Source organism: Schistocerca serialis, chromosome 5, assembly GCF_023864345.2.
Source record: "Schistocerca serialis cubense isolate TAMUIC-IGC-003099 chromosome 5, iqSchSeri2.2, whole genome shotgun sequence".
Lineage (NCBI taxonomy): Eukaryota > Metazoa > Arthropoda > Insecta > Orthoptera > Acrididae > Schistocerca > Schistocerca serialis.
The window spans coordinates 621,870,816-621,894,512 of record NC_064642.1 but is presented as its reverse complement, the minus strand read 5'-3'; positions in this window follow the sequence as shown (position 1 = coordinate 621,894,512).

Below are 23,697 nucleotides of genomic sequence, written 5' to 3'. Positions count from 1 at the left end.
GAAGAATTAAATGATCTGCTGAACGGAATGAACAGTCTAATGAGTAAATGAGTACACAGTATGGTTTGAGAGTAAATCGGAGAAAGACGAAGGTAATGAGATGTAGTAGAACTGAGAACAGCGAGAAACTTAACATCAGGATTGATGGTCACGAAGTCAATGAAGTTAAGGAATTCTGCTACCTAGGCAGTAAAATAACCAATGACGGACGGAGCAAGGAGGACATCAAAAGCAGACTCGCTGTGGCAAAAAAGGCGTTTCTGGCCAAGAGAAGTCTACTAATATCAAATACCGGCCTTAATTTGAGGAAGAAATTTCTGAGGATGTACGTCTTGAGTACAGCATTGTATGGTAGTGAAACATGGACTGTGGGAAAACCGGAACAAAAGAGAATCGAAGCATTTGAGATGTGGTGCTATAGACGAATGTTGAAAATTAGGTGGACTGATAAGGTAAGGAATGAGGAGGTTCTACGCAGAATTGGAGAGGAAAGGAATATGTGGAAAACACTGATAAGGAGAAGGGACAGGATGATAGGACATCTGCTAAGACATGAGGGAATGACTTCCATGGTACTAGAGGGAGCTGTAGAGGGCAAAAACTGTAGAGGAAGACAGAGATTGGAATACGTCAAGCAAATAATTGAGGATGTAGGTTGCAAGTGCTACTCTGAGATGAAGAGGTTAGCACAGGAAAGGAATTCGTGGCGGGCCGCATCAAACCAGTCAGTAGACTGATGACCAAAAAAAGAACAATTTAACTAGATTAAATGGAGAAAGTATTTATCCCCAAAGATGTTCAACCTTGGGAAACAGATGTATTTGTCTACATAACTAAGGAGACTATAAAAAGGGAATGGTATCTGCTATTGCTTAGTTATTTGGGATATAATGTTTACCATATCTATTCTGCAGAAGATGGAAATTTAATTCACCCTTGTTACATTATTGGAGATTTTTATATTTATAAGTACATAGCAAATTTAGTTGGCCTCAATTACGAATACCCATCATTATTCCATAGAAATTCGAAACAATTTAAATAGATACATAAAAATTAGACAACAAACCCAAGTCTTTCTTTATTCTAATTCGGTGTTGTTTTACTTTTATCAAGTTTAATTTTAATCTTGTAATTTAGATCTGTATTTTTATTTCTAATTTCTTCTTCCAGCCAATAATCGGAACAATAAGAATCTGGTATATTTTCGAATTTAAAAATGTATATGTATTTTTCTCAATAATTTTCGATTTGAATGTTGGAAATAATTAGTTCTAATCCATCATCTAGATTTTCTAGTCGTTTGCAGTTTACTATTTTTATTTTTCCTAATGTTTGACCCATCTTTTGGTTTGCATTATTTCTTTATCATCTTCTTTATACAATAAACTATCTTTATTTTTGAAATTTGGATGTAATTTTAAATAAGATACTCTGGGGAAAGAATCCCCATTATAAGTAGAAAAGCCATCTGTTTTTGTATCCAAAAATGGTTCTTTCTTGAGGTGGTAAAAAATTTATAGTTCTTGCCAAAGACTGCTATATGGAATACAGCAAAATCCTTTCTTAAGAATATTGCTATTTTTCTTCATTTCAATAAGTTTATTTTTATTGGGGCCTTTAACAATGTACACAGATTTTTTACCATTTAGTTCGCCCAATACGCCAAATAAGTAGTTGGAACTGGGTGTGTGAAAGTAATGTGAAGTGATATTCTTACCTATATGAAGAAACTTAAAAATAAAAATAGTGAAGCTCATGGTATAGACTTCACGATGTTCATTAGAATAATTAACCTTCATTAAGCAATTCATTTTTTTATTACATTCCCTTTTTATATGAAATAAAGATCTTAGAAATCGGTTGGTTAACGAAAAAATGAGGTAAATAGCTAAGGTCGATGGGGTTAGTCATAAACTGAGGTATTGAGCTAGAGCTCAGAAATCGGTGGGAATGAGGTAAATAGACGGGATCTAAAAAATCGGTGGATTAATCAAAGACTGCAGTATTGAGCTAGAGGGTGGTCTAGTGGTCTAGAACATACAAAACCATTCTACTACGTCCTCCCAACACGCTTTATAGACCCACCACTGCTAGTGGTTAATGCACTTTGCAGTCGATCATTGGCTGTGGTCACGTTAATGTGACTGATAGACGTAATTCAATTGCCATGTTATATTTTGGCTATATTTAGCTTCGTAAATAGATTCGGTTTTTCTTGCGTTTTAAATTATTTCAGTTGCATCCATTGATGTTAACATAAATTATCCGTATAGCATTAGTATCAACAATCTGTTTCCAGTTTCTGGAAGTACGAGCAAAAGGTTCCAGTCCAGGTAGTGTGAGTTCCAGAATATGGTAATGAGCTAACTGCGGTCAGCGCTAATATCATAATATTAATATACAGCATAAACTGTTTAATTCACGAAACAGCGCTTGATTTTCACTTGTTCTCAGGTGCTGCTTCAGGACTAATAAAAGAAGCAAAACTCTAAACGTATAGATTACTAGCAGCTCAGTATCCTATTCTGCTGTAAAAACTATTTAGCGACATTTTATCTTCGATATACGAATTGAATATCGAACAAAATATGGAGAACACAAAAGTTCTGCAAGCTACGTTAAGCATCTGCTGTCACTTTGCATTCGTGTAAGTATTCGATTATCGATAATGTCTAAAATATTGGAGATGATGTGTGGCAACATGCGATATATGTTTTTGTTCCCCTCTGATCTCTTTGTCTGTGAAATTTTATCGCTTTATCTCGTTGTAGCGTAGGATATAGGAGGAGCGGATTTCCGGCTGGCAGCTGTGCAGACTTAGTGCGCAATTTACGCGTTATTTTATTTAAAAAGCACAGAGTAGAAATACATTTTCCCCAAAACGAAATATCTTTGTAGCCCATAAGTATCATTAAGTAGGGCTGCAAATAGTCAATGTACAATTTCAATTCAATAGAAGAAAAAATCCAACCTTTTTCCTAATACACGTAACCGAACAACACTAACCATGTCCACTGTCTGGACCTTGGTCATAACCAGTCATCACATCAGAGACACTTCAGCAGTAAAACATAAGACGGTCAAAAAACTTTTAGACCTCTAGGATAATGAGACACAGCTGAACATTGGTCTACTACTACTACCGTCACCAGGTAGCTACCACAAGAAACTACACACAACTCTCTACCAAACTCCAAACTACTTACGCCAGTAGTTAGTAAATTGTTATACAATGAGTTCTCAGTACCCACATTCACAGCGTAGTGTAAACGAAACACTCTATCATACTGACAGTGTGTAGTTAAGAAGTAGAACTGCTCTTGATCACAGTGCACACGCCGGCCGGAGTGGCCGAGCGGTACTAGGCGCTTCAGTCTGGAACCGTGCGACCGCTACGGTCGCAGGTTCGAATCCTGCCTCGGGCTTGGATACGTGTGATGTCCTTAGGTTAGTTAGGTTTGGTAGTTATACGTTCTAGGGGACTGATGACCTCAGATGTTGATTCCCATAGTGCTCAGAGCCATTTGAACCATTTTTGAACAGTGCACACGGCCAAACTCTTGTATATCGTCAATAAATAGCGACAACATGTCACAGATCAATCGTTCAGTTCCGTTGAAAGGCATCTGGATTTTGGACACCTTACACGTCGGGTGCATCAGTTTTACGTGTCGTTTGGCAAGACACTGGTTTTGCAACATGGGACGGGTTTTTGTGTGTATATTTCACTTGTTTGAGATTTGATACACGTGGCACCGAGAGCGACGAGAATAACTGCGTTATGTAAATTTGTTTGTTTAAGTTAGATAGAAACAGAGTGGAAGCCACTTTCAGTTAGCCACGCTGTGACACAATGGCCTGCAGAATCGCAGCCTAGACAAGCGCAGGTGACGGGCACGGCAGAGAACTGGGGGAAGAACAGTATATCACATGAGCAGCGCGTGGAGAAGTAATTTACCACTATTGTGGATGATGGAGTAATAATAAGGGGGATAACAGACCTGTTGACTTGAAAGCCAGCCAATTATACGAAACTATACTTATTAAGCCTTTTTGCTGATTGGACAGCCGTAGCTACTAGACTGCCATTAGCTGCACCATCCAGTGTCCAGCCCCACTGTAGAGGGAAGGGAAGCTAGGCTGAGAAGATGCGCAACTGTCAGCGCGACAGGCACTTTCGCTTGAGACGTCATCGAGTGTGATCGGAGGGCATTCCTTTCTGACATGAGGAAAGGCTCCAAAATTCAGTCAACAGCTGGCTGAATTCTTTTCGTAAATCTCCTCAACAGAGAAAGAAAAGAGCCAATATAGTTCAATTCTTGCGAGAAAAGCAAGGGCAGAGTAACACACGGCGCGCCCGCCTTGCGAGTGTGCTTTGGCATCAAAAGCTGACTAAGGTGAAGTCAACGTTTCTCATTTCACGAAAACGTAGGGCAAGTTGCTGATATAGGATCAGCCAGGCTCGGTATATGATTCTTATATATTTACGGATACGACGACACACGGCAGTAACCAAGCCGACAACGCTGTGCAACACACGGTAAAAAACGCAGCACGCCATTAAATGTAAATGTCGCGTCACAAGCCAGTTTTTATTCCAGTGATACGAAGCTCAAAGTAGGAAGATCTGTCCTCCTAGTAGTATTTCCCGAAATTAACGTATTTCCTTAACATTTGTGGGGAAAGAATAAAATTTGTTAGAGCCGGTAGCATTGTTCAGCTCGAAATTAGTATAGGCTTCCAGGAGAGAGTCTTTCTCTCAGTTAAAATAATTAACTATCCTGCATTTTGTGATATTATTGATCTTTATATTTTACGTTATTTGAGAAATTTAATACCAGGATTCCCTTGTCTGAACAGGCGATACCCGAGATTGTGCATTGTAATGGCCCAGCATGTACAAAAGTAGTTCCAATGAATACAATTACAGGGAACAGTTGTTGTCCATTCTAAGAGAGAGGTCCCTTTACTACTTCATTGGAATATTTAGGAACATTGATGGGAGCTATTCTTCCGAGGTTTAAAACCTTGGTGAGTAATAGCACGTTTCCTTATAGGTCGAGTTGAAACTGCTTTATGCACGCTAGGTGGAATCGTGCACGCAATGCAAACATAGCTTCCACTTATCACCAACCCGAGGTGTGTTTGGACTGTGAAGAATTTGTGGCTTATTAACACATCCAGTGCACCACTCGAATACCACACAGTGCGCTGTATCAGCCATGAAACCACCAGCGTGAAACCGTCAGCTGCAAAACCGCATAGGCAGTGTTCCTCTTGACCTGCAGAAGCCACTTTCACCGCCTCCACTAGGATCGCTGGCTGTCCAAACTTGTCCGCCCGGCTGTGTCCACCCAGGGGCCACTCTCGGCGCAGACCGTAGTCATGTGCGGCTGACAGCCGCAGTACACCAGTTTCTCGAGTCCCGGTCTCTCGACTTAACCCAAAAAACGCTTGTTCGTCTCCGTGCAGCAAAATACCGCACATCTTCAGATCCTGGCCGCCTTTACGGACATCTCCGTCAATCCGGCCCCTGGCGTCGCACTGCAGGTTTGCCCACCGTTACTTCGAGAGTGTAGCTAGCGCTACATGCTGGAAATAATTTGCCACGCCGCCGTCCATGTTGGCGACCGTCGCAGCCACTGCGGCGCTTTCAGCAGTCACGTGTTCGCACCGTTCGCCCTCTCAAGTCCGCAGGTCGTGGTCTCGCGGTCGCGTTCTCGCTTCCCGATCACGGGGTGCCGGGTTCGATTCCCGGCGGGGTCAGGGATTTTCACCTGCCTCGAGATGACTGGGTGTTTGTGTTGTCCTCATCATTCCATCATCATTCGAGATTGGACTGCGCAAAGGTTGGGAATTTGTACGGGCGCTGATAACCGCGCAGTTGAGCACCCCACAAACCAAAGCTCATCATCGCCCTCTCATGGCTCCAGCAGGACCCTCCACTAAAATTAAATTCTGGAGGTGGGAAAAATAACCGTGCCATTGGACACGGCACGTCGTAATGCAAGCAATTGCTGCGCGCTTAGCAGTGAACGCCAAAATGTATGCCAAGAAGAATAACTTCATAATAAATATGTGAACTTCACTTACTTCAGACGATGAGTTTAAAATTCTACAGCGTTGAAAACCAATGATTAGAGTGAATATCGTGCTAGACATCCTTCTTTTAAGTAGTCTTGTGTAAACATATTAAATAAAGTTTCCTCGCCTCTAACATAGTACTCTTCATTCACGTTTAGTGTTCAGGTTATTTACCTTTGAGCAGAAAAATTTTGTTACTAAGTGAATAACCAGGCACATGAGAATTACTTCGTCAGCCTCAAGAGAGCTGCCACATCCTAATTTATTACATGACTAATGACCTTCGAACTGGAAGGTAAATAACTGCCTCATCAGCCATTCATCCAGATCCCATACAAGACACTACGGACCAACAAAATGGTAAGCCCTAGCTATTCTTGTATTCCATCACTAAACCGTCTGTTGTTTACTATAAGGTGTAACAGATCACTTTAGCTTCAAGCGAAGTGTTATATCTTACCTTTCAATCCAACAAATGATGTCCGCGTTTTTTTAAAAGGAATTTTCTTTTTCGTTTAGTGGACGTTTGTAACCCTTATTCTGTGCACCAAATTTTTTATTTTCTTTGTACATGTACCATGCAGTAGGGTGAGGGCACCATATCTGCGAAATGGGGTTGCGAACGACGATACTACGACGCACTGTGGCACTTGCTGCAGCTAGGGATTACTACAGGGTGTTTCAAAAATGACCGGTATATTTGAAACGGCAATAAAAACTAAACGAGCAGCGATAGAAATACACCGTTTGTTGCAATATGCTTGGGACAACAGTACATTTTCAGACAGACAAACTTTCGAAATTACAGTAGTTACAATTTTCAACAACAGATGGCGCTGCGGTCTGGGAAACTCTATGGTACGATATTTTCCACATATCCACCATGCGTAGCAATAATATGGCGTAGTCTCTGAATGAAATTACCCGAAACCTTTGACAACGTGTCTGGCGGAATGGCTTCACATGCAGATGAGATGTACTGCTTCAGCTGTTCAATTGTTTCTGGATTGTGGCGGTACACCTGGTCTTTCAAGTGTCCCCACAGAAAGAAGTCACAGGGGTTCATGTCTGGCGAATAGGGAGGCCAATCCACGCCGCCTCATGTATGTTTCGGATAGCCCAAAGCAATCACACGATCATCGAAATATTCATTCAGGAAATTAAAGACGTCGGTCGTGCGATGTGGCCGGGCACCATCTTGCATAAACCACGAGGTGTTCGCAGTGTCGTCTAAGGCAGTTTGTACCGCCACAAATTCACGAAGAATGTCCAGATAGCGTGATGCAGTAATCGTTTCGGATCTGAAAAATGGGCCAATGATTCCTTTGGAAGAAATGGCGGCCCAGACCAGTACTTTTTGAGGATGCAGGGACGATGGAACTGCAACATGGGGCTTTTCGGTTCCCCATATGCGCCAGTTCTGTTTATTGACGAAGCCGTCCAGGTAAAAATAAGCTTCGTCAGTAAACCAAATGCTGCCCACATGCATATCGCCGTCATCAATCCTGTGCACTATATCGTTAGCGAATGTCTCTCGTGCAGCAATGGTAGCGGCGCTGAGGGATTGCCGCGTTAGAATTTTGTATGGATAGAGGTGTAAACTCTGGCGCATGAGACGATACGTGGACGTTGGCGTCATTTGGACCGCAGCTGCAACACGGCGAACGGAAACCCGATGCCGCTGTTGGATCACCTGCTGCACTAGCTGCGCGTTGCCCTCTGTGGTTGCCGTGTGCGGTCGCCCTACCTTTCCAGCACGTTCATCCGTCACGTTCCCAGTCCATTGAAATTTTTCAAACAGATCCTTTATTGTATCGCTTTTCGGTCCTTTGGTTACATTAAACCTCCGTTGAAAACTTCGTCTTGTTGCAACAACACTGTGTTCTAGGCGGTGGAATTCCAACACCAGAAAAATCCTCTGTTCTAAGGAATAAACCATGTTGTCTACAGCACACTTGCACGTTGTGAACAGCACACGCTTACAGCAGAAAGACGACGTACAGAATGGCGCACCCACAGACTGCGTTGTCTTCTATATCTTTCACATCACTTGCAGCGCCATCTGTTGTTGAAAATTGTAACTACTGTAATTTCGAAAGTTTGTCCGCCTGAAAATGTACTGTTGTCCCAAGCATATTGCAACAAACGGTGTATTTCTATCGCTGCTCGTTTAGGTTTTATTGCCGTTTCAAATATACCGGTCATTTTTGAAACACCCTGTATATGCTTATAACGACCTTCCTAGGAGATACGTTCCGGTCCATGGATCCCCCAGGAACTGAAGAAATTGCTCTTCAAGTTTCTATGAAAAAAGTCAGTTGTTGCTTCACAGCTTCGCTGTGTGAGAGATATTGTAAAATGCTAATGCTGTAGAACTGTAAACAACTGTTGTAAACAGTCGCAAAATGCAGTGAACACATCGTAACGGGAGTTGAAGACACGTATTGCAAAAGAAGCATTCGAGACCATTCAGCCGTAGCTGGTCTTTAAAGTAACTTTTCAGGCTGACATAGGCATTGCAACGGAGGAAAATTAATCTGAAGCCCAGATATCTGGGTTGCAGTACTCCTGTAACAGGCGTCAACTGCAAGAAGATGAAATATCTAACTTACGGACCGTTATAGACGGAGTTACATTGCAGGCAGATTAATGTCCACCGATTTTCTTGTGCAGACAAACTGTATTAGGTTTCAATTCACCTTGGAATAGAGTGATATCTCTCAGTACTGTGAAATCAGTTTTGACCTAATGTCTTGAGAATTTTTCCATTACATTCGTTTAATTTACCCAGATGCCTTATGTTGAGCCAGAGAAGATAATTCATTATGGATATATGCTTCTGATTTTCATAAACGTCCCGTATACTTCTTTTTCATTCCCATCAGTTTCACGTGCGTCATTAATGATTGTTTTTTTCATCTTCGGAACATAGTAAACGAATGGTAATGGAAGTAGCACTGACGCTACACTGAAACCTACCAACGAAGAGATCGCTTAAACATTATTACTGCAACTGGTGACCTATCTCGGAGTTCTGAGTGAAGATAGCATAAGATTTCCCGAGCTATTTCGAATTCTGGCTGTCTCCAATCCAATCTGGTTATTTGACACGACTAAAACCACTGATAATTTTTCTTACTGTTCATGCTGTATATTTTTAAGAAAAACCTCTGTGGATGTGATTTTCTGGTAGTTCGTTTAGCGCCCATTTCGTAACTATTCGACGATTCTGTAGCGTGTGCCTCGGTGTTGTATCGAAACGTTTGGAAGTATTCCATTAGATTATTAAGCGTATCCAGAGAAAAAACACATTCTGTTGAAGGGAAAGGAACTCGTGAGCAGATCCTCACCCGGCAGAAGTGGCCGTGCGGTTAAAGGCGCTGCAGTCTGGAACCGCAAGACCGCTACGGTCGCAGGTTCGAATCCTGCCTCGGGCATGGTTGTTTGTGATGTCCTTAGGTTAGTTAGGTTTAACTAGTTCTAAGTTCTAGGAGACTAATGACCTCGCAGTTGAGTCCCATAGTGCTCAGAGCCATTTGCATTTTTGCAATAGATCCTCAACATAAGACAAATAATAGAAAAATGGTAAGAGTTCTGTGTTCCTGTTTTCATCTGCTTCCTTGACTATAGGAAAGCCTTTGACTGTGTTGTCTGCGAAAAACTGTGGCAGATGCTTGCAGAGTTCGGTGTCCCACCCCACTTGATAGCATTGATCAAAAGTCTATACAGTAATCACTTCGCAGGTGTAAAGGCAAGTGCTTGCACGTCTGATTCCTACATAGTATCAAAAGGTTGTGTCCTATCCCCACAACTGTAGAATATCTATGCAGAACATGTCATTAGGAAAGCTCTTGATGGTTGGACCAAAGGCATCTCAATTGGTGTAAGAACTATTAACAACCTCCGTTTTGCTGATGGCACTGTGCTTTTAGCCAAAAGTGAAGATGAACTTGCTGAGCTACTAACGAATGAAGGACTTTAGTCTAGCATATGGATTAGACATCAACGTCAGCAAGTCCAAACTCATGATAACTGATCGAGAAGAGCAGATCCAGCTTACAGGTCGATTACAGGAACTGGAAGTCGTGCATTCCTTCATCTATCTTGGGTCAGCCATCTGCAGCACGGTAAGTTGTGAAGATGAGATAAGAAGAAGGATCCTCCTAGGGCGAGTAGCTATGAAGAAGCTCACCAAGATCTGGCAGAGCAGAGCAATAACAAATAGCACAAAGATCAGGCTAGTTGTAAGACTCGTGTTTTCTGTCTTCTTCGATGGTTGCGAAACGTGGACACTCAAGGCCAGAGACAAACGGTGCATTGATGCGTTTGAGCTTTGGTGCTGGCATAGTATGCTACGCATAAAGTCGACCGAAAGAAGAATAAATGTGTCCACTATTGAACAACTCGATATCTCCAGACGCCTTTCTTTTCGAGTCACCGAAAACATTCTCCAGTTCTTTGGCCGTATTGTGAGAAGAGATGGAGAAAATCTAAAAAAAACAATCTTGCAAGGAAAGATCTAGGGCACGAGACCAAGAGGAAGAGCAGCGAGCAGATGGATAGATCAAATCAAGATCTCCGGCCTACCTCTTCAGCAGCCGCTAAGAGAAGCTGGCTACCGTCCGGGATGGAGACGCTTGGTTCATGGGATCAGGACGCTCAGCAACGAGCACAACGATTTATGATGATGATGATTAAGCATCTTAAGAAAATGATGTCTGTCCCAAGCCTGTCGTCATTAACAGCATCATTATCGCTATCAATCCAGCAGATTATGGCTGCCACGGGAGTTGCTCTAGTTATTTCGAAAATGACTGTGTTTTGACACCCGACCTTTATGGATTACTTTTTGTGTACTAGTTGATTTTTTTTTACGGATAGAATAAAAGTTCTTTTTCTTTTTCACTGTCGTGAGCTTTGATTATTCCACAGACGTTTCTAAAATAAAACTAAATTGTTGTTGAAACTTTCTGGCAGATTAAAACTGTGTGCCCGACCGAGACTCGAACTCGGGACCTTTGCCTTTCGCGGGCAAGTGCTCTACCAACTGAGCTACCGAAGCACGACTCACGCCCGGTACCCACAGCTTTACTTCTGCCAGTATCTCGTCTCCTACCTCTCCGCTGCAGAGTGAAAATCTCATTCTAAATTGTTGTTGTTGTGGTCTTCTGTCGTGAGACTGGTTTGATGCAGCTCTCCATGCTACTCTATCCTGTGCAAGCTTCTTCATCTCCCAGTACCTACTGCAACTTACATCCTTCTGAATCTGTTTAGTGTATTCATCTCTTGGTCTCCCTCTACGATTTTTACCCTCCACGCTGCCCTCCAATACTAAATGGGTGATTCCTTGATGCCTCAGAACATGTCCTACCAACCGATCCTTTCTTATAGTCAAGTTGTGCCACAAACTTCTCTTCTCCCCAATCCTGTTCAGTACCTCCTCATTAGTTATTTGATCTACCCATCTAATCTTCAGCATTCTTCTGTAGCACAACATTTCGAAAGCTTCTATTCTCTTCTTGTCCAAACTATATATCGTCCATGTTTCACATCCATACATGGCTACACTCCAAACAAAATTTTCAGAAACGACTTCCTGACACTTAAATCTATACTCGATGTTAACAAATTTCTCTTCTTCAGATACGTTTTCCTTGCCATTGCCAGTCTACATTTTATATCCTCTCTACTTCGACCATCATCAGTTATTTTGCTCCCCAAATAGCAAAACTTCCTTAGTACTTTAAGTGTCTTATTTCCTAATCTAATTCCCTCAGCATCACCCGACTTAATTCGACTACATTCCATTATCCTCGTTTTGTTTTTGTTAATGTTCATCTTATATCCTCCTTTCAAGACACTATCCATTCCGTTCAACTGCTCTTCCAAGTCCTTTGCTGTCTCTGACAGAATTACAATGTCATCGGCGAACCTCAAGGTTTTTATTTCTTCTCCATGGATTGTAAAACCTACTCCGAATTTTTCTTTTGTTTCCTTCACTGCTTGCTCAATAAGCAGATTGAATAGCATCGGGGATAGGCTACAACCCTGTCTCACTGATCAGTGATTTGGGATTAGAAATCAGGGAGCGATTTTCTTCTGAAGTTTGACACTCATTCTCAGTTCTCTGTGCACCATGATACAGCAATAAACCTTCACTTATATTTTAATTGTTGCGAAAATGTTGAGAAATACACGTACACGCCATTGACGCCTTTAGTTCTATCAAACACGTGGGCATTATGACAAGAAGATTTAGTGATGAAACTTCCCGGTTGATTAAAAAAAAATGTATCTGACCAGGAATCGAACCTGTAAACGTTCGTCAGTGTCTCGCTACCGGAAGTAGTTTTCATTTGCCAGGTATTTTAAAAAGACAGCACACTGCACTTGCGAATAAGGATTCTTTCTGAAGACGACACCTGGGGTGCGGCTTATCCTTTTCTCCTCGATATCTGTCAATCTAAAACTGTTAATTATGGTGTAAAAGAAGCATTTTGTGAAGTTTGGAAATAAGAAGAGCGGTATTGGCAGACGTGAAGCTGTGAGGAAAGTTCGCAAATCGTGGTAAGCGTAGTATGTTCTCGTGTTGGCTTCAATCTCTCTAAATTTGTCTTCGTGGTCTGTTCGCTAGATATATGTACGAGGAAGCAATATATTGGTTGACTCTTCTAAGAACTTCAGTAGTACACAATACTGTATTACAGAAAGCCTCCCTTGAAGTAAGGTCTGCCACTAGTGTAGGCTGCGTACCTCTGAGGCGCTTTCGCACTTACTAAATAAATCTGTAATGAAAGCGCTGCTCTTCTTCGTACACTCTCTATCTCGTCTGTCAATCCCTTTTGGTAAGGATCCCAGACCGTCGAGCAATATTCAAGTACTGGTCGAACGAGGGTTTTGTAAGCTACCTCCTTTGTGGGTAAATCACATTTCCTAAGGAGTCCTCCAATGAATCTTAATATGGTATCTGCCTCACCATCGATTGATTTTAAGTGGTCGTTCACTTTAAATCACGCCGTACTTATACATCTAGAAAGTTAATAGAAGCGATTCCGTCCAGTGTTTGTTGTGCATTCATGTACTCGTACAATAACGGGTCTTCCTGCCTAGCCAATTTGCAAGCAGTTCCTTATAATTGTTTATGTTGTAGGTCCATTATTAACCCCTGCACCAATCGTCTATCATCTAAGGATCTTCTTGCATATCACTACAATATTCTAGAGTTGTGACTTCTTTAACACCAACGTCCTTGAAAAGCCTAAGGAATTCCCGACGTTCTTCACTGGATCGTTTTTATATAGTGTGAAAAGTAATTGTCCAATAACACTCCCTTTGGGTATGCCCGAAGTTGCTTTTACGTCTGAAGACTTTTCTCCGTTGAGACTGACTTGTCTGCATCTACCTCTGCATCATACTGTGAAAGATACTTAACGGTGTGAGGCGTAGAGCACTTCTGGTACTACTAACTGATACCCCTCCCCCCCCCCCCCCGCCTTACCTTGTTTTCCTCGCGAATGGAGCGTGGGAGCAATAATTGTCTGTAAGTTCTTGTATTCGTATTAGATGTAATTTCTCGAATTTTCTCGTCGTGGTCATTTCGTTAGATGTATGGGGAAGTAATATGTTGTCTGACTCTTCCCGGAAAGTGCTTACTCGAAATTTCTATAGTAAACCTCCCGGTGATGCACAACACTTCTCTTGTAACGTCTGCAACTGGAATTTGTTGAGCATCTCTATGACGCTGTCGCGCCGACCAAACGAACGCGTAACGAAACGTCCCACTCTTCGTTGGACCTTCTCTACCTCTCCTGTCAGCCCTTCCTCATAAGGGTCCCAGAATTGTGAACAGTACTTACGAATCGGTCGCCTTCCGCTTAAGGTCATTCTGGATAGTTATCCTAGATATTTTGCTGTAGATACTGTTTTCCGTAATTTTTCATTTATAATGTAGTTACGGAGCAGTGGATTTCTTTTCCTGTGTATGCGCAATATATTACATTTATTTATGTTCAGGGCCAATTACCAAAGCCTGCACCGTTCATCAATCCACTGCAGGCCGTTCTGCAAATCTATACTGTTTTCTGGCGTTGCTGCTTTCTTATAGACAACCACATCATCCACTAACAGTCTTAAGGAGCTTCCGACGCATTCTGATAGATCATTTCAATACACTGTAATCAGTAACGGTCCAGTCACACTGCCCTGGGGTACTCCGGCAATTATCTTTACATTTGCAGATTTTGTTCCATTAAGAGCGACGAGTTGAGTTCTACTTGAAAGAAAGTCTTGAATACAATCGCAAATCTAGTCCGGTACTCGGTAAGCTCGTAGTCTATTCACTTAACCGAATTACAGGATGGTTTCAAAAACCTTCCTGGAGCCAAGGAATACGGCATCTACCTGAGCGACGTTATCTACGGCGTTATGGATGACATGAAGCAACAGAGCGAGCTAAGTTTCGGAAGATCTCTGTTTGCGGAATCCATGCTGATTTTTGCGGAAGAGATCTCCCGTCTCTATAAACGTCATAATTCTTGAGCAAAAACATGTTCCATTTGTACAATAATATACCATATAGGTATGTCCAGCTGTCCTACGATCCTTCTTAGGAACAGGAACGACCCACGGTTTTTTCCAGAGATCTACGATAAATTGCTATATGAAAGGATGAAAGTCCTTGCGCGTAATCTTTGTAGAATCTTATAGGTGTTTCATCTACTCCTGATGCCTTTCCACTATCAAGTTATAGTTGCTTCTCTGTTCCGCCATTGGTTATCTCAGTGTCTTAAAATTCAACGTTTCTATGATAATTGAAAGGAGAGACCGTGTTACGATCCTCAACTGTGAAACACTTTTGGAAGGTCGAATTAAGTATTTCGGCCTTCTCTCTGTTACCTTTCGTTTCGGTGCCAGTATGGCCACTGAGTGAATGAACAGAGGATTTTTAACCACTTACTCGGTTTACGTAAGACCTGTATCTCTTACGGTTTTTACTCAGATGGTTTTTATTGAAATCTGTTGACAAAATTTTACTTGCTGTCATTGAAAGCCTGTCTCACTGCTCTCCTTACCCTCATTTTCGCTTCATTCAGCCGTTGTTTGACAGCTAGGTTTAGATTTATCTTGAATATGTCATGAAACTCTCTTTGTTGTGTTGCGTTAGCCAGAAAGTCCTCAGGCCAGTCACACAGCTGGTCTGGCAACTATAAGAAATCAATTAAGGAAAGCTGTCTACGTGTGTCAAGCGCTCAAACGCAAATAGTAGTTATTACATTTTATAATTAATCACTTGAGCAGAAGGGATTAATACCGACAATGAGCGATATTTTGTCGATGGTCTACTTGTTATTTTTCCTGAATACTAGTACAGCGTCTAACGAATCGTACACTGTACATCGACACACTGTGTATTTCGGCAGACACGTCTTTCACGTGATTTAAACTATTATAATCAATTATTTCATTGTGCCCATGTGGTGTTTGCGCTGACGGCTGCTATATAGCTCATCTAAAGCGTAATTTCATTTTAAAAATCACAGATATTTGTTAATAGTGCTAAAAATTCAGATACATAGTTTCCAATGACTATAGTATCAACGCCTCACAATTTTTACAACGAAGCAATTGCTGGTACTTCACGTCGCATTGACGAAGTCATGAGAGACGGAGCGGAAGCTCCGGTTGGGGAGGGATAGGGAAGGAAACCGGACATGCTCTTTCATAGGAACCATCCTAACATCTGCCTTCTGCGGTTTACGGAAATCGCCGGATACCCAAAGCTGGAGGGTCGGATAGGATTTGAACCGCCGTCCTCCTGAATACGCGACCTGTGTCTTAATTACTGCGCCACCTCGCTCACTTACAAACCAAGCGAGAAAGCTGAGAATACAACACAGCCCCGTTCCTAGCGAAAACATGTTTAAACCACCTACAGCACACACACAGAGTGATTCAGGTGGAAAGTCACATGTGAAAATAAACCGAAAAATCCTGTGAACACTTGTCCACCTATGAGTGAAAATGAAGAGAAGTGTGCATATTACTTAAGAAAATGCTACGTAAGAGCAGTGGTGAATAGAATAATGGTGGGACAGATGACTGATCCATCCTGCCAGAGTTGTGCGGGTTCTCAAAGAGATGGCAGCACTTTGACATTGCAGCGAGGCAACATCTGCAAGTCTACCCATTGTGCCATCAATTGGATTAGTGAGCAGTCATGGGGCTGTGCGCAAGTTATGGTTGAGTGTTGTTTAACTTAGCAAGTCTGTTGTGTCCCTGAATACCAACATGATGCATACACTCACCCATGAAGAATAAGCAGACATGTTGTTTGTGTAAGGGAAATGTAATGGCAGTAACTCGTGCAGCTGTGACAGAATACAAGATACGTTTCCCTAATCGACGAACCCTATGTGCCAGAGTATTTCCCAGTGTTGCTCAAACATTATGTGAATGCAGAAAAGTATGCAGCTTACACATAACATCAGAACGTGAGAACTTCCAGTCAGTTGAGGAAAGGGAAGACATAATTGCAATGGTGCAACAGAGGCCCACCACCAGTACACGGCGCATTAGCCGTCAGCTCGACATTCCAAAAATTCGAATGTGGTGTACATTACATTCCAAAGGTTTGCAACTTTTCCACGTGCAGCCCGTGCTACATCTGCATCCAGGTGACTCAGAATGCAAACAACAATTTTGTGAATGGTTGACTGTACACAGAGACATCATGTGATACACTTTATTTACATATGAGGCTATATTTATATGCAATGGTGTCATGAACACCCACAATTCTCATACATGGGCTATGGAGAACAAATATGACACTAGGGAAACAAGATTCCAAGGTAAGTTTTCAGTGAACGCCTGATGTGGTGTTACTGGTGACTTGGTGACAGCCGGCCGCGGTAGCCAAGCGGTTCTAGGCGCTCCAGTCCGGAACCGCGCGATTGCTACGGTCGCAGGTTCGAATCCTGCCTCGGGCATTGATGTGTGTGATGTCCTTAGGTTAGTTAGGTTTAAGTAGTTCTCAGTTCTGGGGGACTGATGACCTCAGATGTTAAGTCCCATAGTGCTCAGAGCCATTTGAACCATTTGAACCTGGTGATAGGGTCTGTGTTCCTGCCAAACTGCATGGCAGACGCAGTATACACACATGGAAGACCTATCTGCACTTTCTCACGATGTGACATTAGAGGAACGATGGCAAATGTACCTGAACATGACGTATCGCCGATTCACTGGCCTGCCAGATCGCCCGAGCTAACCGCATTAGACTTCCGTTTATGTGGCTGGTCAAAGGGCGATAAGTACGCTACGAAGGTAAATACACCTGAAGAACTTGTCGTTCGCATCACCAACGCTGTTTCCAGCATTAAAGCCGGCCGAGATGATGATCGATGTGCAATACAACACACCCTGGAACACTTTGATAAGTGCATTGACATGGGGGGGGGGGGGGGACTTCATGAATGCCTCCTGCAATATAATCAGTCACCTGGCCCACCATTAATCTGTCCACCACACTACCTACACAACATTTCTGTGAGTAATATTAACACTTGTCTTCATAATCATCCACGGATGTGTGTAGTCTTTCATCCGTTCCAGTTCCGTAACGACAGAAAACCGGACCCATTTTCATAGCACTTTTTAGGTATATTTTCACATTTAGAATCACATCACAGACTATGTGCCATTCCTCCTGAGTCGTCCTGTAGAGACATTTGAGCAGTCACTCTTCCCGCGCTCCATACGCGAAAAGAACGGAGAGAGCCACAAAAAGAAGAGAGAAAGAGATCTTGTAATGATATTCTCATTTTTGTTGATGCACAGGTGGTCAAACTCCGTCATATATAAATGAATATCGAAATTGGTCCCTGAACAGAGAACACCATTGATACAACTACTCGGTTATATGAGTATCGTAAGGAAAAGGATTTTTCCACAAGAATATTGCACTTCTCTGCCGATCACGTAAAAATTGCATGTTTTGTTGCCGTCAGCTCATGTGTGCTGTTCACCTGATCAGCGAGTATCGGACAGTACAGCTAAGGCAGTTACGACGGATGGCGTTAGAGTGTGTGCAAAGTGTTCCACATCTACATACGCTCACATATTATGGAAGTACCTTGTATCACTACTAGTAATTTCCCTTCATTTTCCATTCGCAAATAAGGTGCCACCGTCGTTTCTCTTTATCGGTTATTTTTCATCCGAGAGAGAAGAATTCCTTAACTTCGTCTATTTCGCCATCATCAAATTTGATGTTAAGTTTCTCGCTGTTCTCATTTCTGCTACTTCTCATAACTTTCGTCTTTCTTCGGTTTACTCTCAATCCCCATTCTGCACTCCTTACACTGTTCATTCCGTTCAGCAGATTCTGTCATTCTTCTTCACGTTCACTGAGGATAACAATGTCATCATCGAATCTTATCAATGATATCTTTTCACCCTGAATTTTAATCCAAGTCTTGAGCCTTTCTTTTATTTCCGTCACTGCTTCTGAAATGAACAGATGGGACAGTAGGGCCTAAAGACTGCAGCCCGTCTTACACCCTTTGTAATCCGAGCAGTTCGTTCTTGATCGTCCTGTCGTATTGCCACTTCTTGGTTCCTTTACTTATTGTATATTACCAGTCGTTTCTCTAGTTTTTCTCAATCTTTCGAACATGTTGCACCATTTTACACTCTCGAGCGCTTTTTGAAAGACGACAAATTCCTTTGGACTTCCTGACTTTTCTTCAGTCTCGCTCCCATAATCAAGCGTAACAACAGAACTGCTTCTCTGGTGCCTTCATCATTCCTAAAGCCAATTTGATGGTCATCTAGTAGATCCTCGAGTTTCTTTTCCATTCTGCTGTATACTGTTCTTGTCAGCAACATGGATGCATGAGCTGTTAAGATTTTCGCGCTTGTCGGTTCTTGCAGTCTTGGGAATTGTATGGATGATGTTTTCCCGACAGTCTGATGGTATTTAGCAGTCTCATACATTCTGCACCCACCTTCAATGGTCGTTCAGGTCCCACTTTCTCCTGTGACCCTAGAAGTTCCAACGAAATGTTATCTATCCTTTCTACCTTCATTGATCTTAAGTGTTCCACAGCTGTTTTAAATTCTAACCCAAATACTGGATCCCATCTCTTCTAAATCGACTCCCATTTCATCTTCGATAAAACCATCAGGCAATTACTCTCCTTCATAAAGGCCTTCATTGTACTTTTCGCATCTGTCTGCTCTCTGTGTTTGACAGTGGGATCCCCTTTGCACTCTTAATGTTGCCTCTATTGTTTTTATTTCCACGAAAGCTGTTTTGACTTTTCAGTCCTTCCGACGATCATTTTCTTCCATTACTTCACACATACTTAAGCTTTTCCTGCACGTCCTATTACATTCATCCCTAATATATTTCTGGACTCCTGGCTTTCCTTGGTTTTTGTGCTTCCTTGTTTCGTCCATCATTTGATGTGTTTCTACTGTTACCCAAGGTTTCTTGGGAGTTAACTTCCTTGCATCTATGTTTGTCAGTCCAACACTCTGATTGCTATTACTAGTTGACATTTATTGCAGAACTCAGTTAGTATCCGTCCCCCTCATTCCTATTACCAAGCCTATATACTCCTGTAACTCTTTCGTGTACTCGTTCTCATACAGTCGCGTTCTAGTCCCCCATTATTATTAAATTATGATATCCCTTTACTCGTTCAATGTTCTCATGTACCTTCACTGCCTCTTTCTTTTCTCCTCGCGACATCGACATCTACACCTGAACTATTGCTGTCGGCAATGGTTTGTTATCGAATGTGATAAGAACAGCGCTATCACTGAACTGTTCACAGCATCCCACCCTCTGCCCTATATTTCTATTCATAACGAATTCTACTACCGTTACATCATTTTCTGCTGCTGCTGATATTATCCTATAGTCGTCTGACCAGAAATTCTTGTCTTCCTTCCATTTCACTTCACTGACCTCCACTCTATCTACACTGGGCTTCTTCCAGATGCCTGCGTACGAGCATTAATTTCTCTTATATTCTCTTAGTGGTCCTTACGCGAGATATACGTTGGTAGTAGCAGAACTGTTCTGCAGTCGGCCTCAAATGCCGGTTCTCTAAATTTTGTCAATAGTGTTCTGGAAAAAGATGGTCGTTTTCACTCCAGGGATTCCCTTTTGACCTCACTAAACATATCAGTAATAGTGGCATTTTGACAGAAACTACCAATAAAGAATCTAGCATCACATTTATGGATTGCTGCGATATGTTCATTTAACACGAACTGGTGGGGATCCAAAATACTCAAGTGGTACTCAAGAATGAGTCGCATGAGTGTTCTACACCCTGTCTGCTTTACAGATGAGCTACATTTTCCAAGAATGCTTCCAATATACCGAAATAGACCGTCTATCTTCCCTGCAACCATCCTTACGTGCTCGTTCCGTTTCATACCACTTTGCGACGTTACGCCTAGACATTTGATCGATTTGACTGTACAAAGCAGCACACCACTAATACTGAATTCGAATACTACTGAATGCTTTTTCCTACTCATCCGCATTAACTTACATTTTTCTACTACGCATCGCACCAAAACAGAAATTCTCTCCCTGTCATCCTGTATCCTTTTACAGTTACTCAGCAATGATACTTTCTCGTGTACTACAGTGTCATCAACAAACTGTCGCAGATTGCTGCTGATTGATAAAACTAACGTTCGAGATAGAAGGTGGGTGCTAGTAAGACGTGACTATTACAAGTGAAATAATGAAACAAGTACGGAAGTGATGTCAATGTTCGACAAAATATCTAACATAATTAATTAACATTGCGCAATCGGTATTAGTTTTGTGCATTAACAGTTGGTGCCGAAAAAGCAAAGCGAACAATGATAATTCACGACTGGTGGGTTTCTTCTCTAATTGAATCATCTTCCCACAAAATGTCACGCACTCAACAAGGACTCGCCGCCAAATTGGACAAAAAAAATTAGCACATTCTCTGGAAACAACCTCTTCAAGCGTAGAAAACGGATCACGACACGTTTTTAATCACAAAGACCATGGAATTCAGTCCCTAAGAATAAACATTGCACGTTGCAGGTTCTCCTACTACCATTTCCTGTTGCAGAGAGCTTAGATCATAAAAATAAAACTGATATGCAAATACAGTGAAAAAAAGAGAATTACTGGGGAAAAGCACTAAGACAGTTCTTGTACTGCAGAGTAAACATTTGAAAGTGATACAATGAATTAACTGTATACGAATTTCAGTAACAACTTCATATCGGAGAACTGCAGTCGTAGTATATAACCTCTTAGGATTAGGTTCAGCCACCTAAACCCGCTCGCAATGGCCTCTTTCATCACGATGTGTGGGAAATGTGTCTTACGTTTACCTGGAATGAAAAGTGAAACACCTACAGCCTTCTCTTTTGCATTGAATTTATTTACGCAGCCAGCTTCAGTGTTTGATTGCAGTCTTCAGGACTTCTGAGCAACATAAATTGAATGGATTCCTGTCTCGTGTGGTACCATAACAGGAGCCTATATTAAGTAGTCGGTGTCTGTGGATCTATGGTTTACACGACACTTCGTTCGTTAACCGACAACCATCAGGACAAGGGAATGTTGTCCTGACAGTCGTGCGTTGATGAACGAAGGGATAGTGTTGTGTAATCTAGAGATCTACAGACACCGATTATTTAGCACTGGCTCGTGTTATGACTCTACACGAAACTGGATTCCTCCTAGTTAGTCAAAGGACCTGAACATTGTGTAATGGAACACCGAAACTGCCTGCGTAAATAAATTAAATGCAAAAGAGACAGCCGCAGTTATTTTAGATTTCATTTCATATTGAACAGCCTAAGTCCTTGTACACGCCTATTAAAAGGATGGTCATACGAAGATTAAATCTATCTAAGGAGTGTAGGTGACAGTAAAGGGTGTGTGTGATGTGGACTCTTCCTTGTGCCGTGAGATCTTGAGGCTGAGACTGGTAATGGCATATAACCTCCCAATCAGAGGGACGAACCAAGAACTCCGCAACGCCACCTTTCCTTTCCTTGCTGGCTAAATACCGCCAGGGTAAATTTTTTCCACCACTGGGATTCGTACCTTCCAGATGAGGGTAATCGCAGAGGTAAGTGTGTTAGTGCCCTCCGCCGAAGGGGAAGACCGTAAACACAGTGGGAAGTACCTTTTACCAAGGACTCCTCAGTGGTTTAAAGAATTTAAATTTACAGATTAATCTCGTTATACGCGATAGTTACGTTTCGCGGAATCACCGCTCAATCGAATTCTCGTAAATTGAGAGTCATTTATATATGAACTAGGAGGCTAGGTTCTCGTTTGCTCAGATATTAACTTTAAACTAGCAAAGTTCGTTTGTATTTTACCATATTAACCATTATCATCTTCCTGGATGTATTTTAATGAAAAATTCATACACTTAAAAATTTAACACTGTAAGACAGAATAATACGCCCAAATCATTTTCAATAAGACCGTCTACATCCCAAACAGCCCTTCATCTATAGAGGAAGAATCTGATGGTACTATAGTCAGCTGAGTTTTATGGCGGATTTCCTTACATGCAAATGCTTTTTAGCTTAAGTGTTCTCGCTAGTCCTTTGATATTCATTTCAAGTGGCAACTGTTTTGATAAGAAGTGTTTTAATTGTTGGCTACGTATTCTATTTTGTAAGTTGATTGAACAACTCTTTGTACCATTATTCAACTCCTTACTTCTTCAGGATCATGTTCAAAAATTGTCGTTGCAGCGCCTGCCATTCTGAAAGCTTCGGCCATTTTATTCGTTGTCATATTCCTAACACGCTGAACATGCTCGACTTCGGTTCCTTCATTATTACTGCTCTCACTGAAAACTATCAAATGAGCGCTGCTCAGATTCTCGGATGAGAGTTTAAGAGGTCATACACATCCTTTTCGTCGACATTATTGATACCATTCGTCGTGCCATGTTCGCAGTTTCTCTTATTGCAATGGTCATATTACTGATCGCTTCATCCACTAGCTCCGACACAGTTTCTTCCACACACTTTTCACTAAATATGCACCCGTAATAATAATCGCCAACTTAATATTAAATTGTCGGCAGAAAATCAGATTCTTCTATGAGATTGTAAAATCTTTTATGCAGATACCGTATTTTACGGATTATAAGACACTTGTTTTCTTCGAAAAATTGCCTCCAAAATTCAGGTGCGTCTTATACTCGAAATGAATATAAAAACTCTAGCGTTTGATTTAAAATTCCCGCCAGTCTTAAAAATGACCATACATTCGATACCGCGGGAAACCTATCTGCATCTGGCAGCAGTGGGTTCAACTGGCAGCAGTAGTCCACCGATGCGGCGAACGTGGAGTTGCGGGGATTCGCAAGCTTGCTAACACTGTTTCGCTCCCGTCTCTCCACACAAACCCAGAACACTGTCCAGCATATGATGCGTCATTGCAGTCTACGGTGTCAGGGAACTTGAATTGAAAGTGATGTGTGTTAGCGGTAACAGTACAGCACTATTGTTAGTAGCTTGTTTCGTAATGGAAAAAAAAAAAAAAAAAAAAAAAAAAAAAAATAAGCCCGC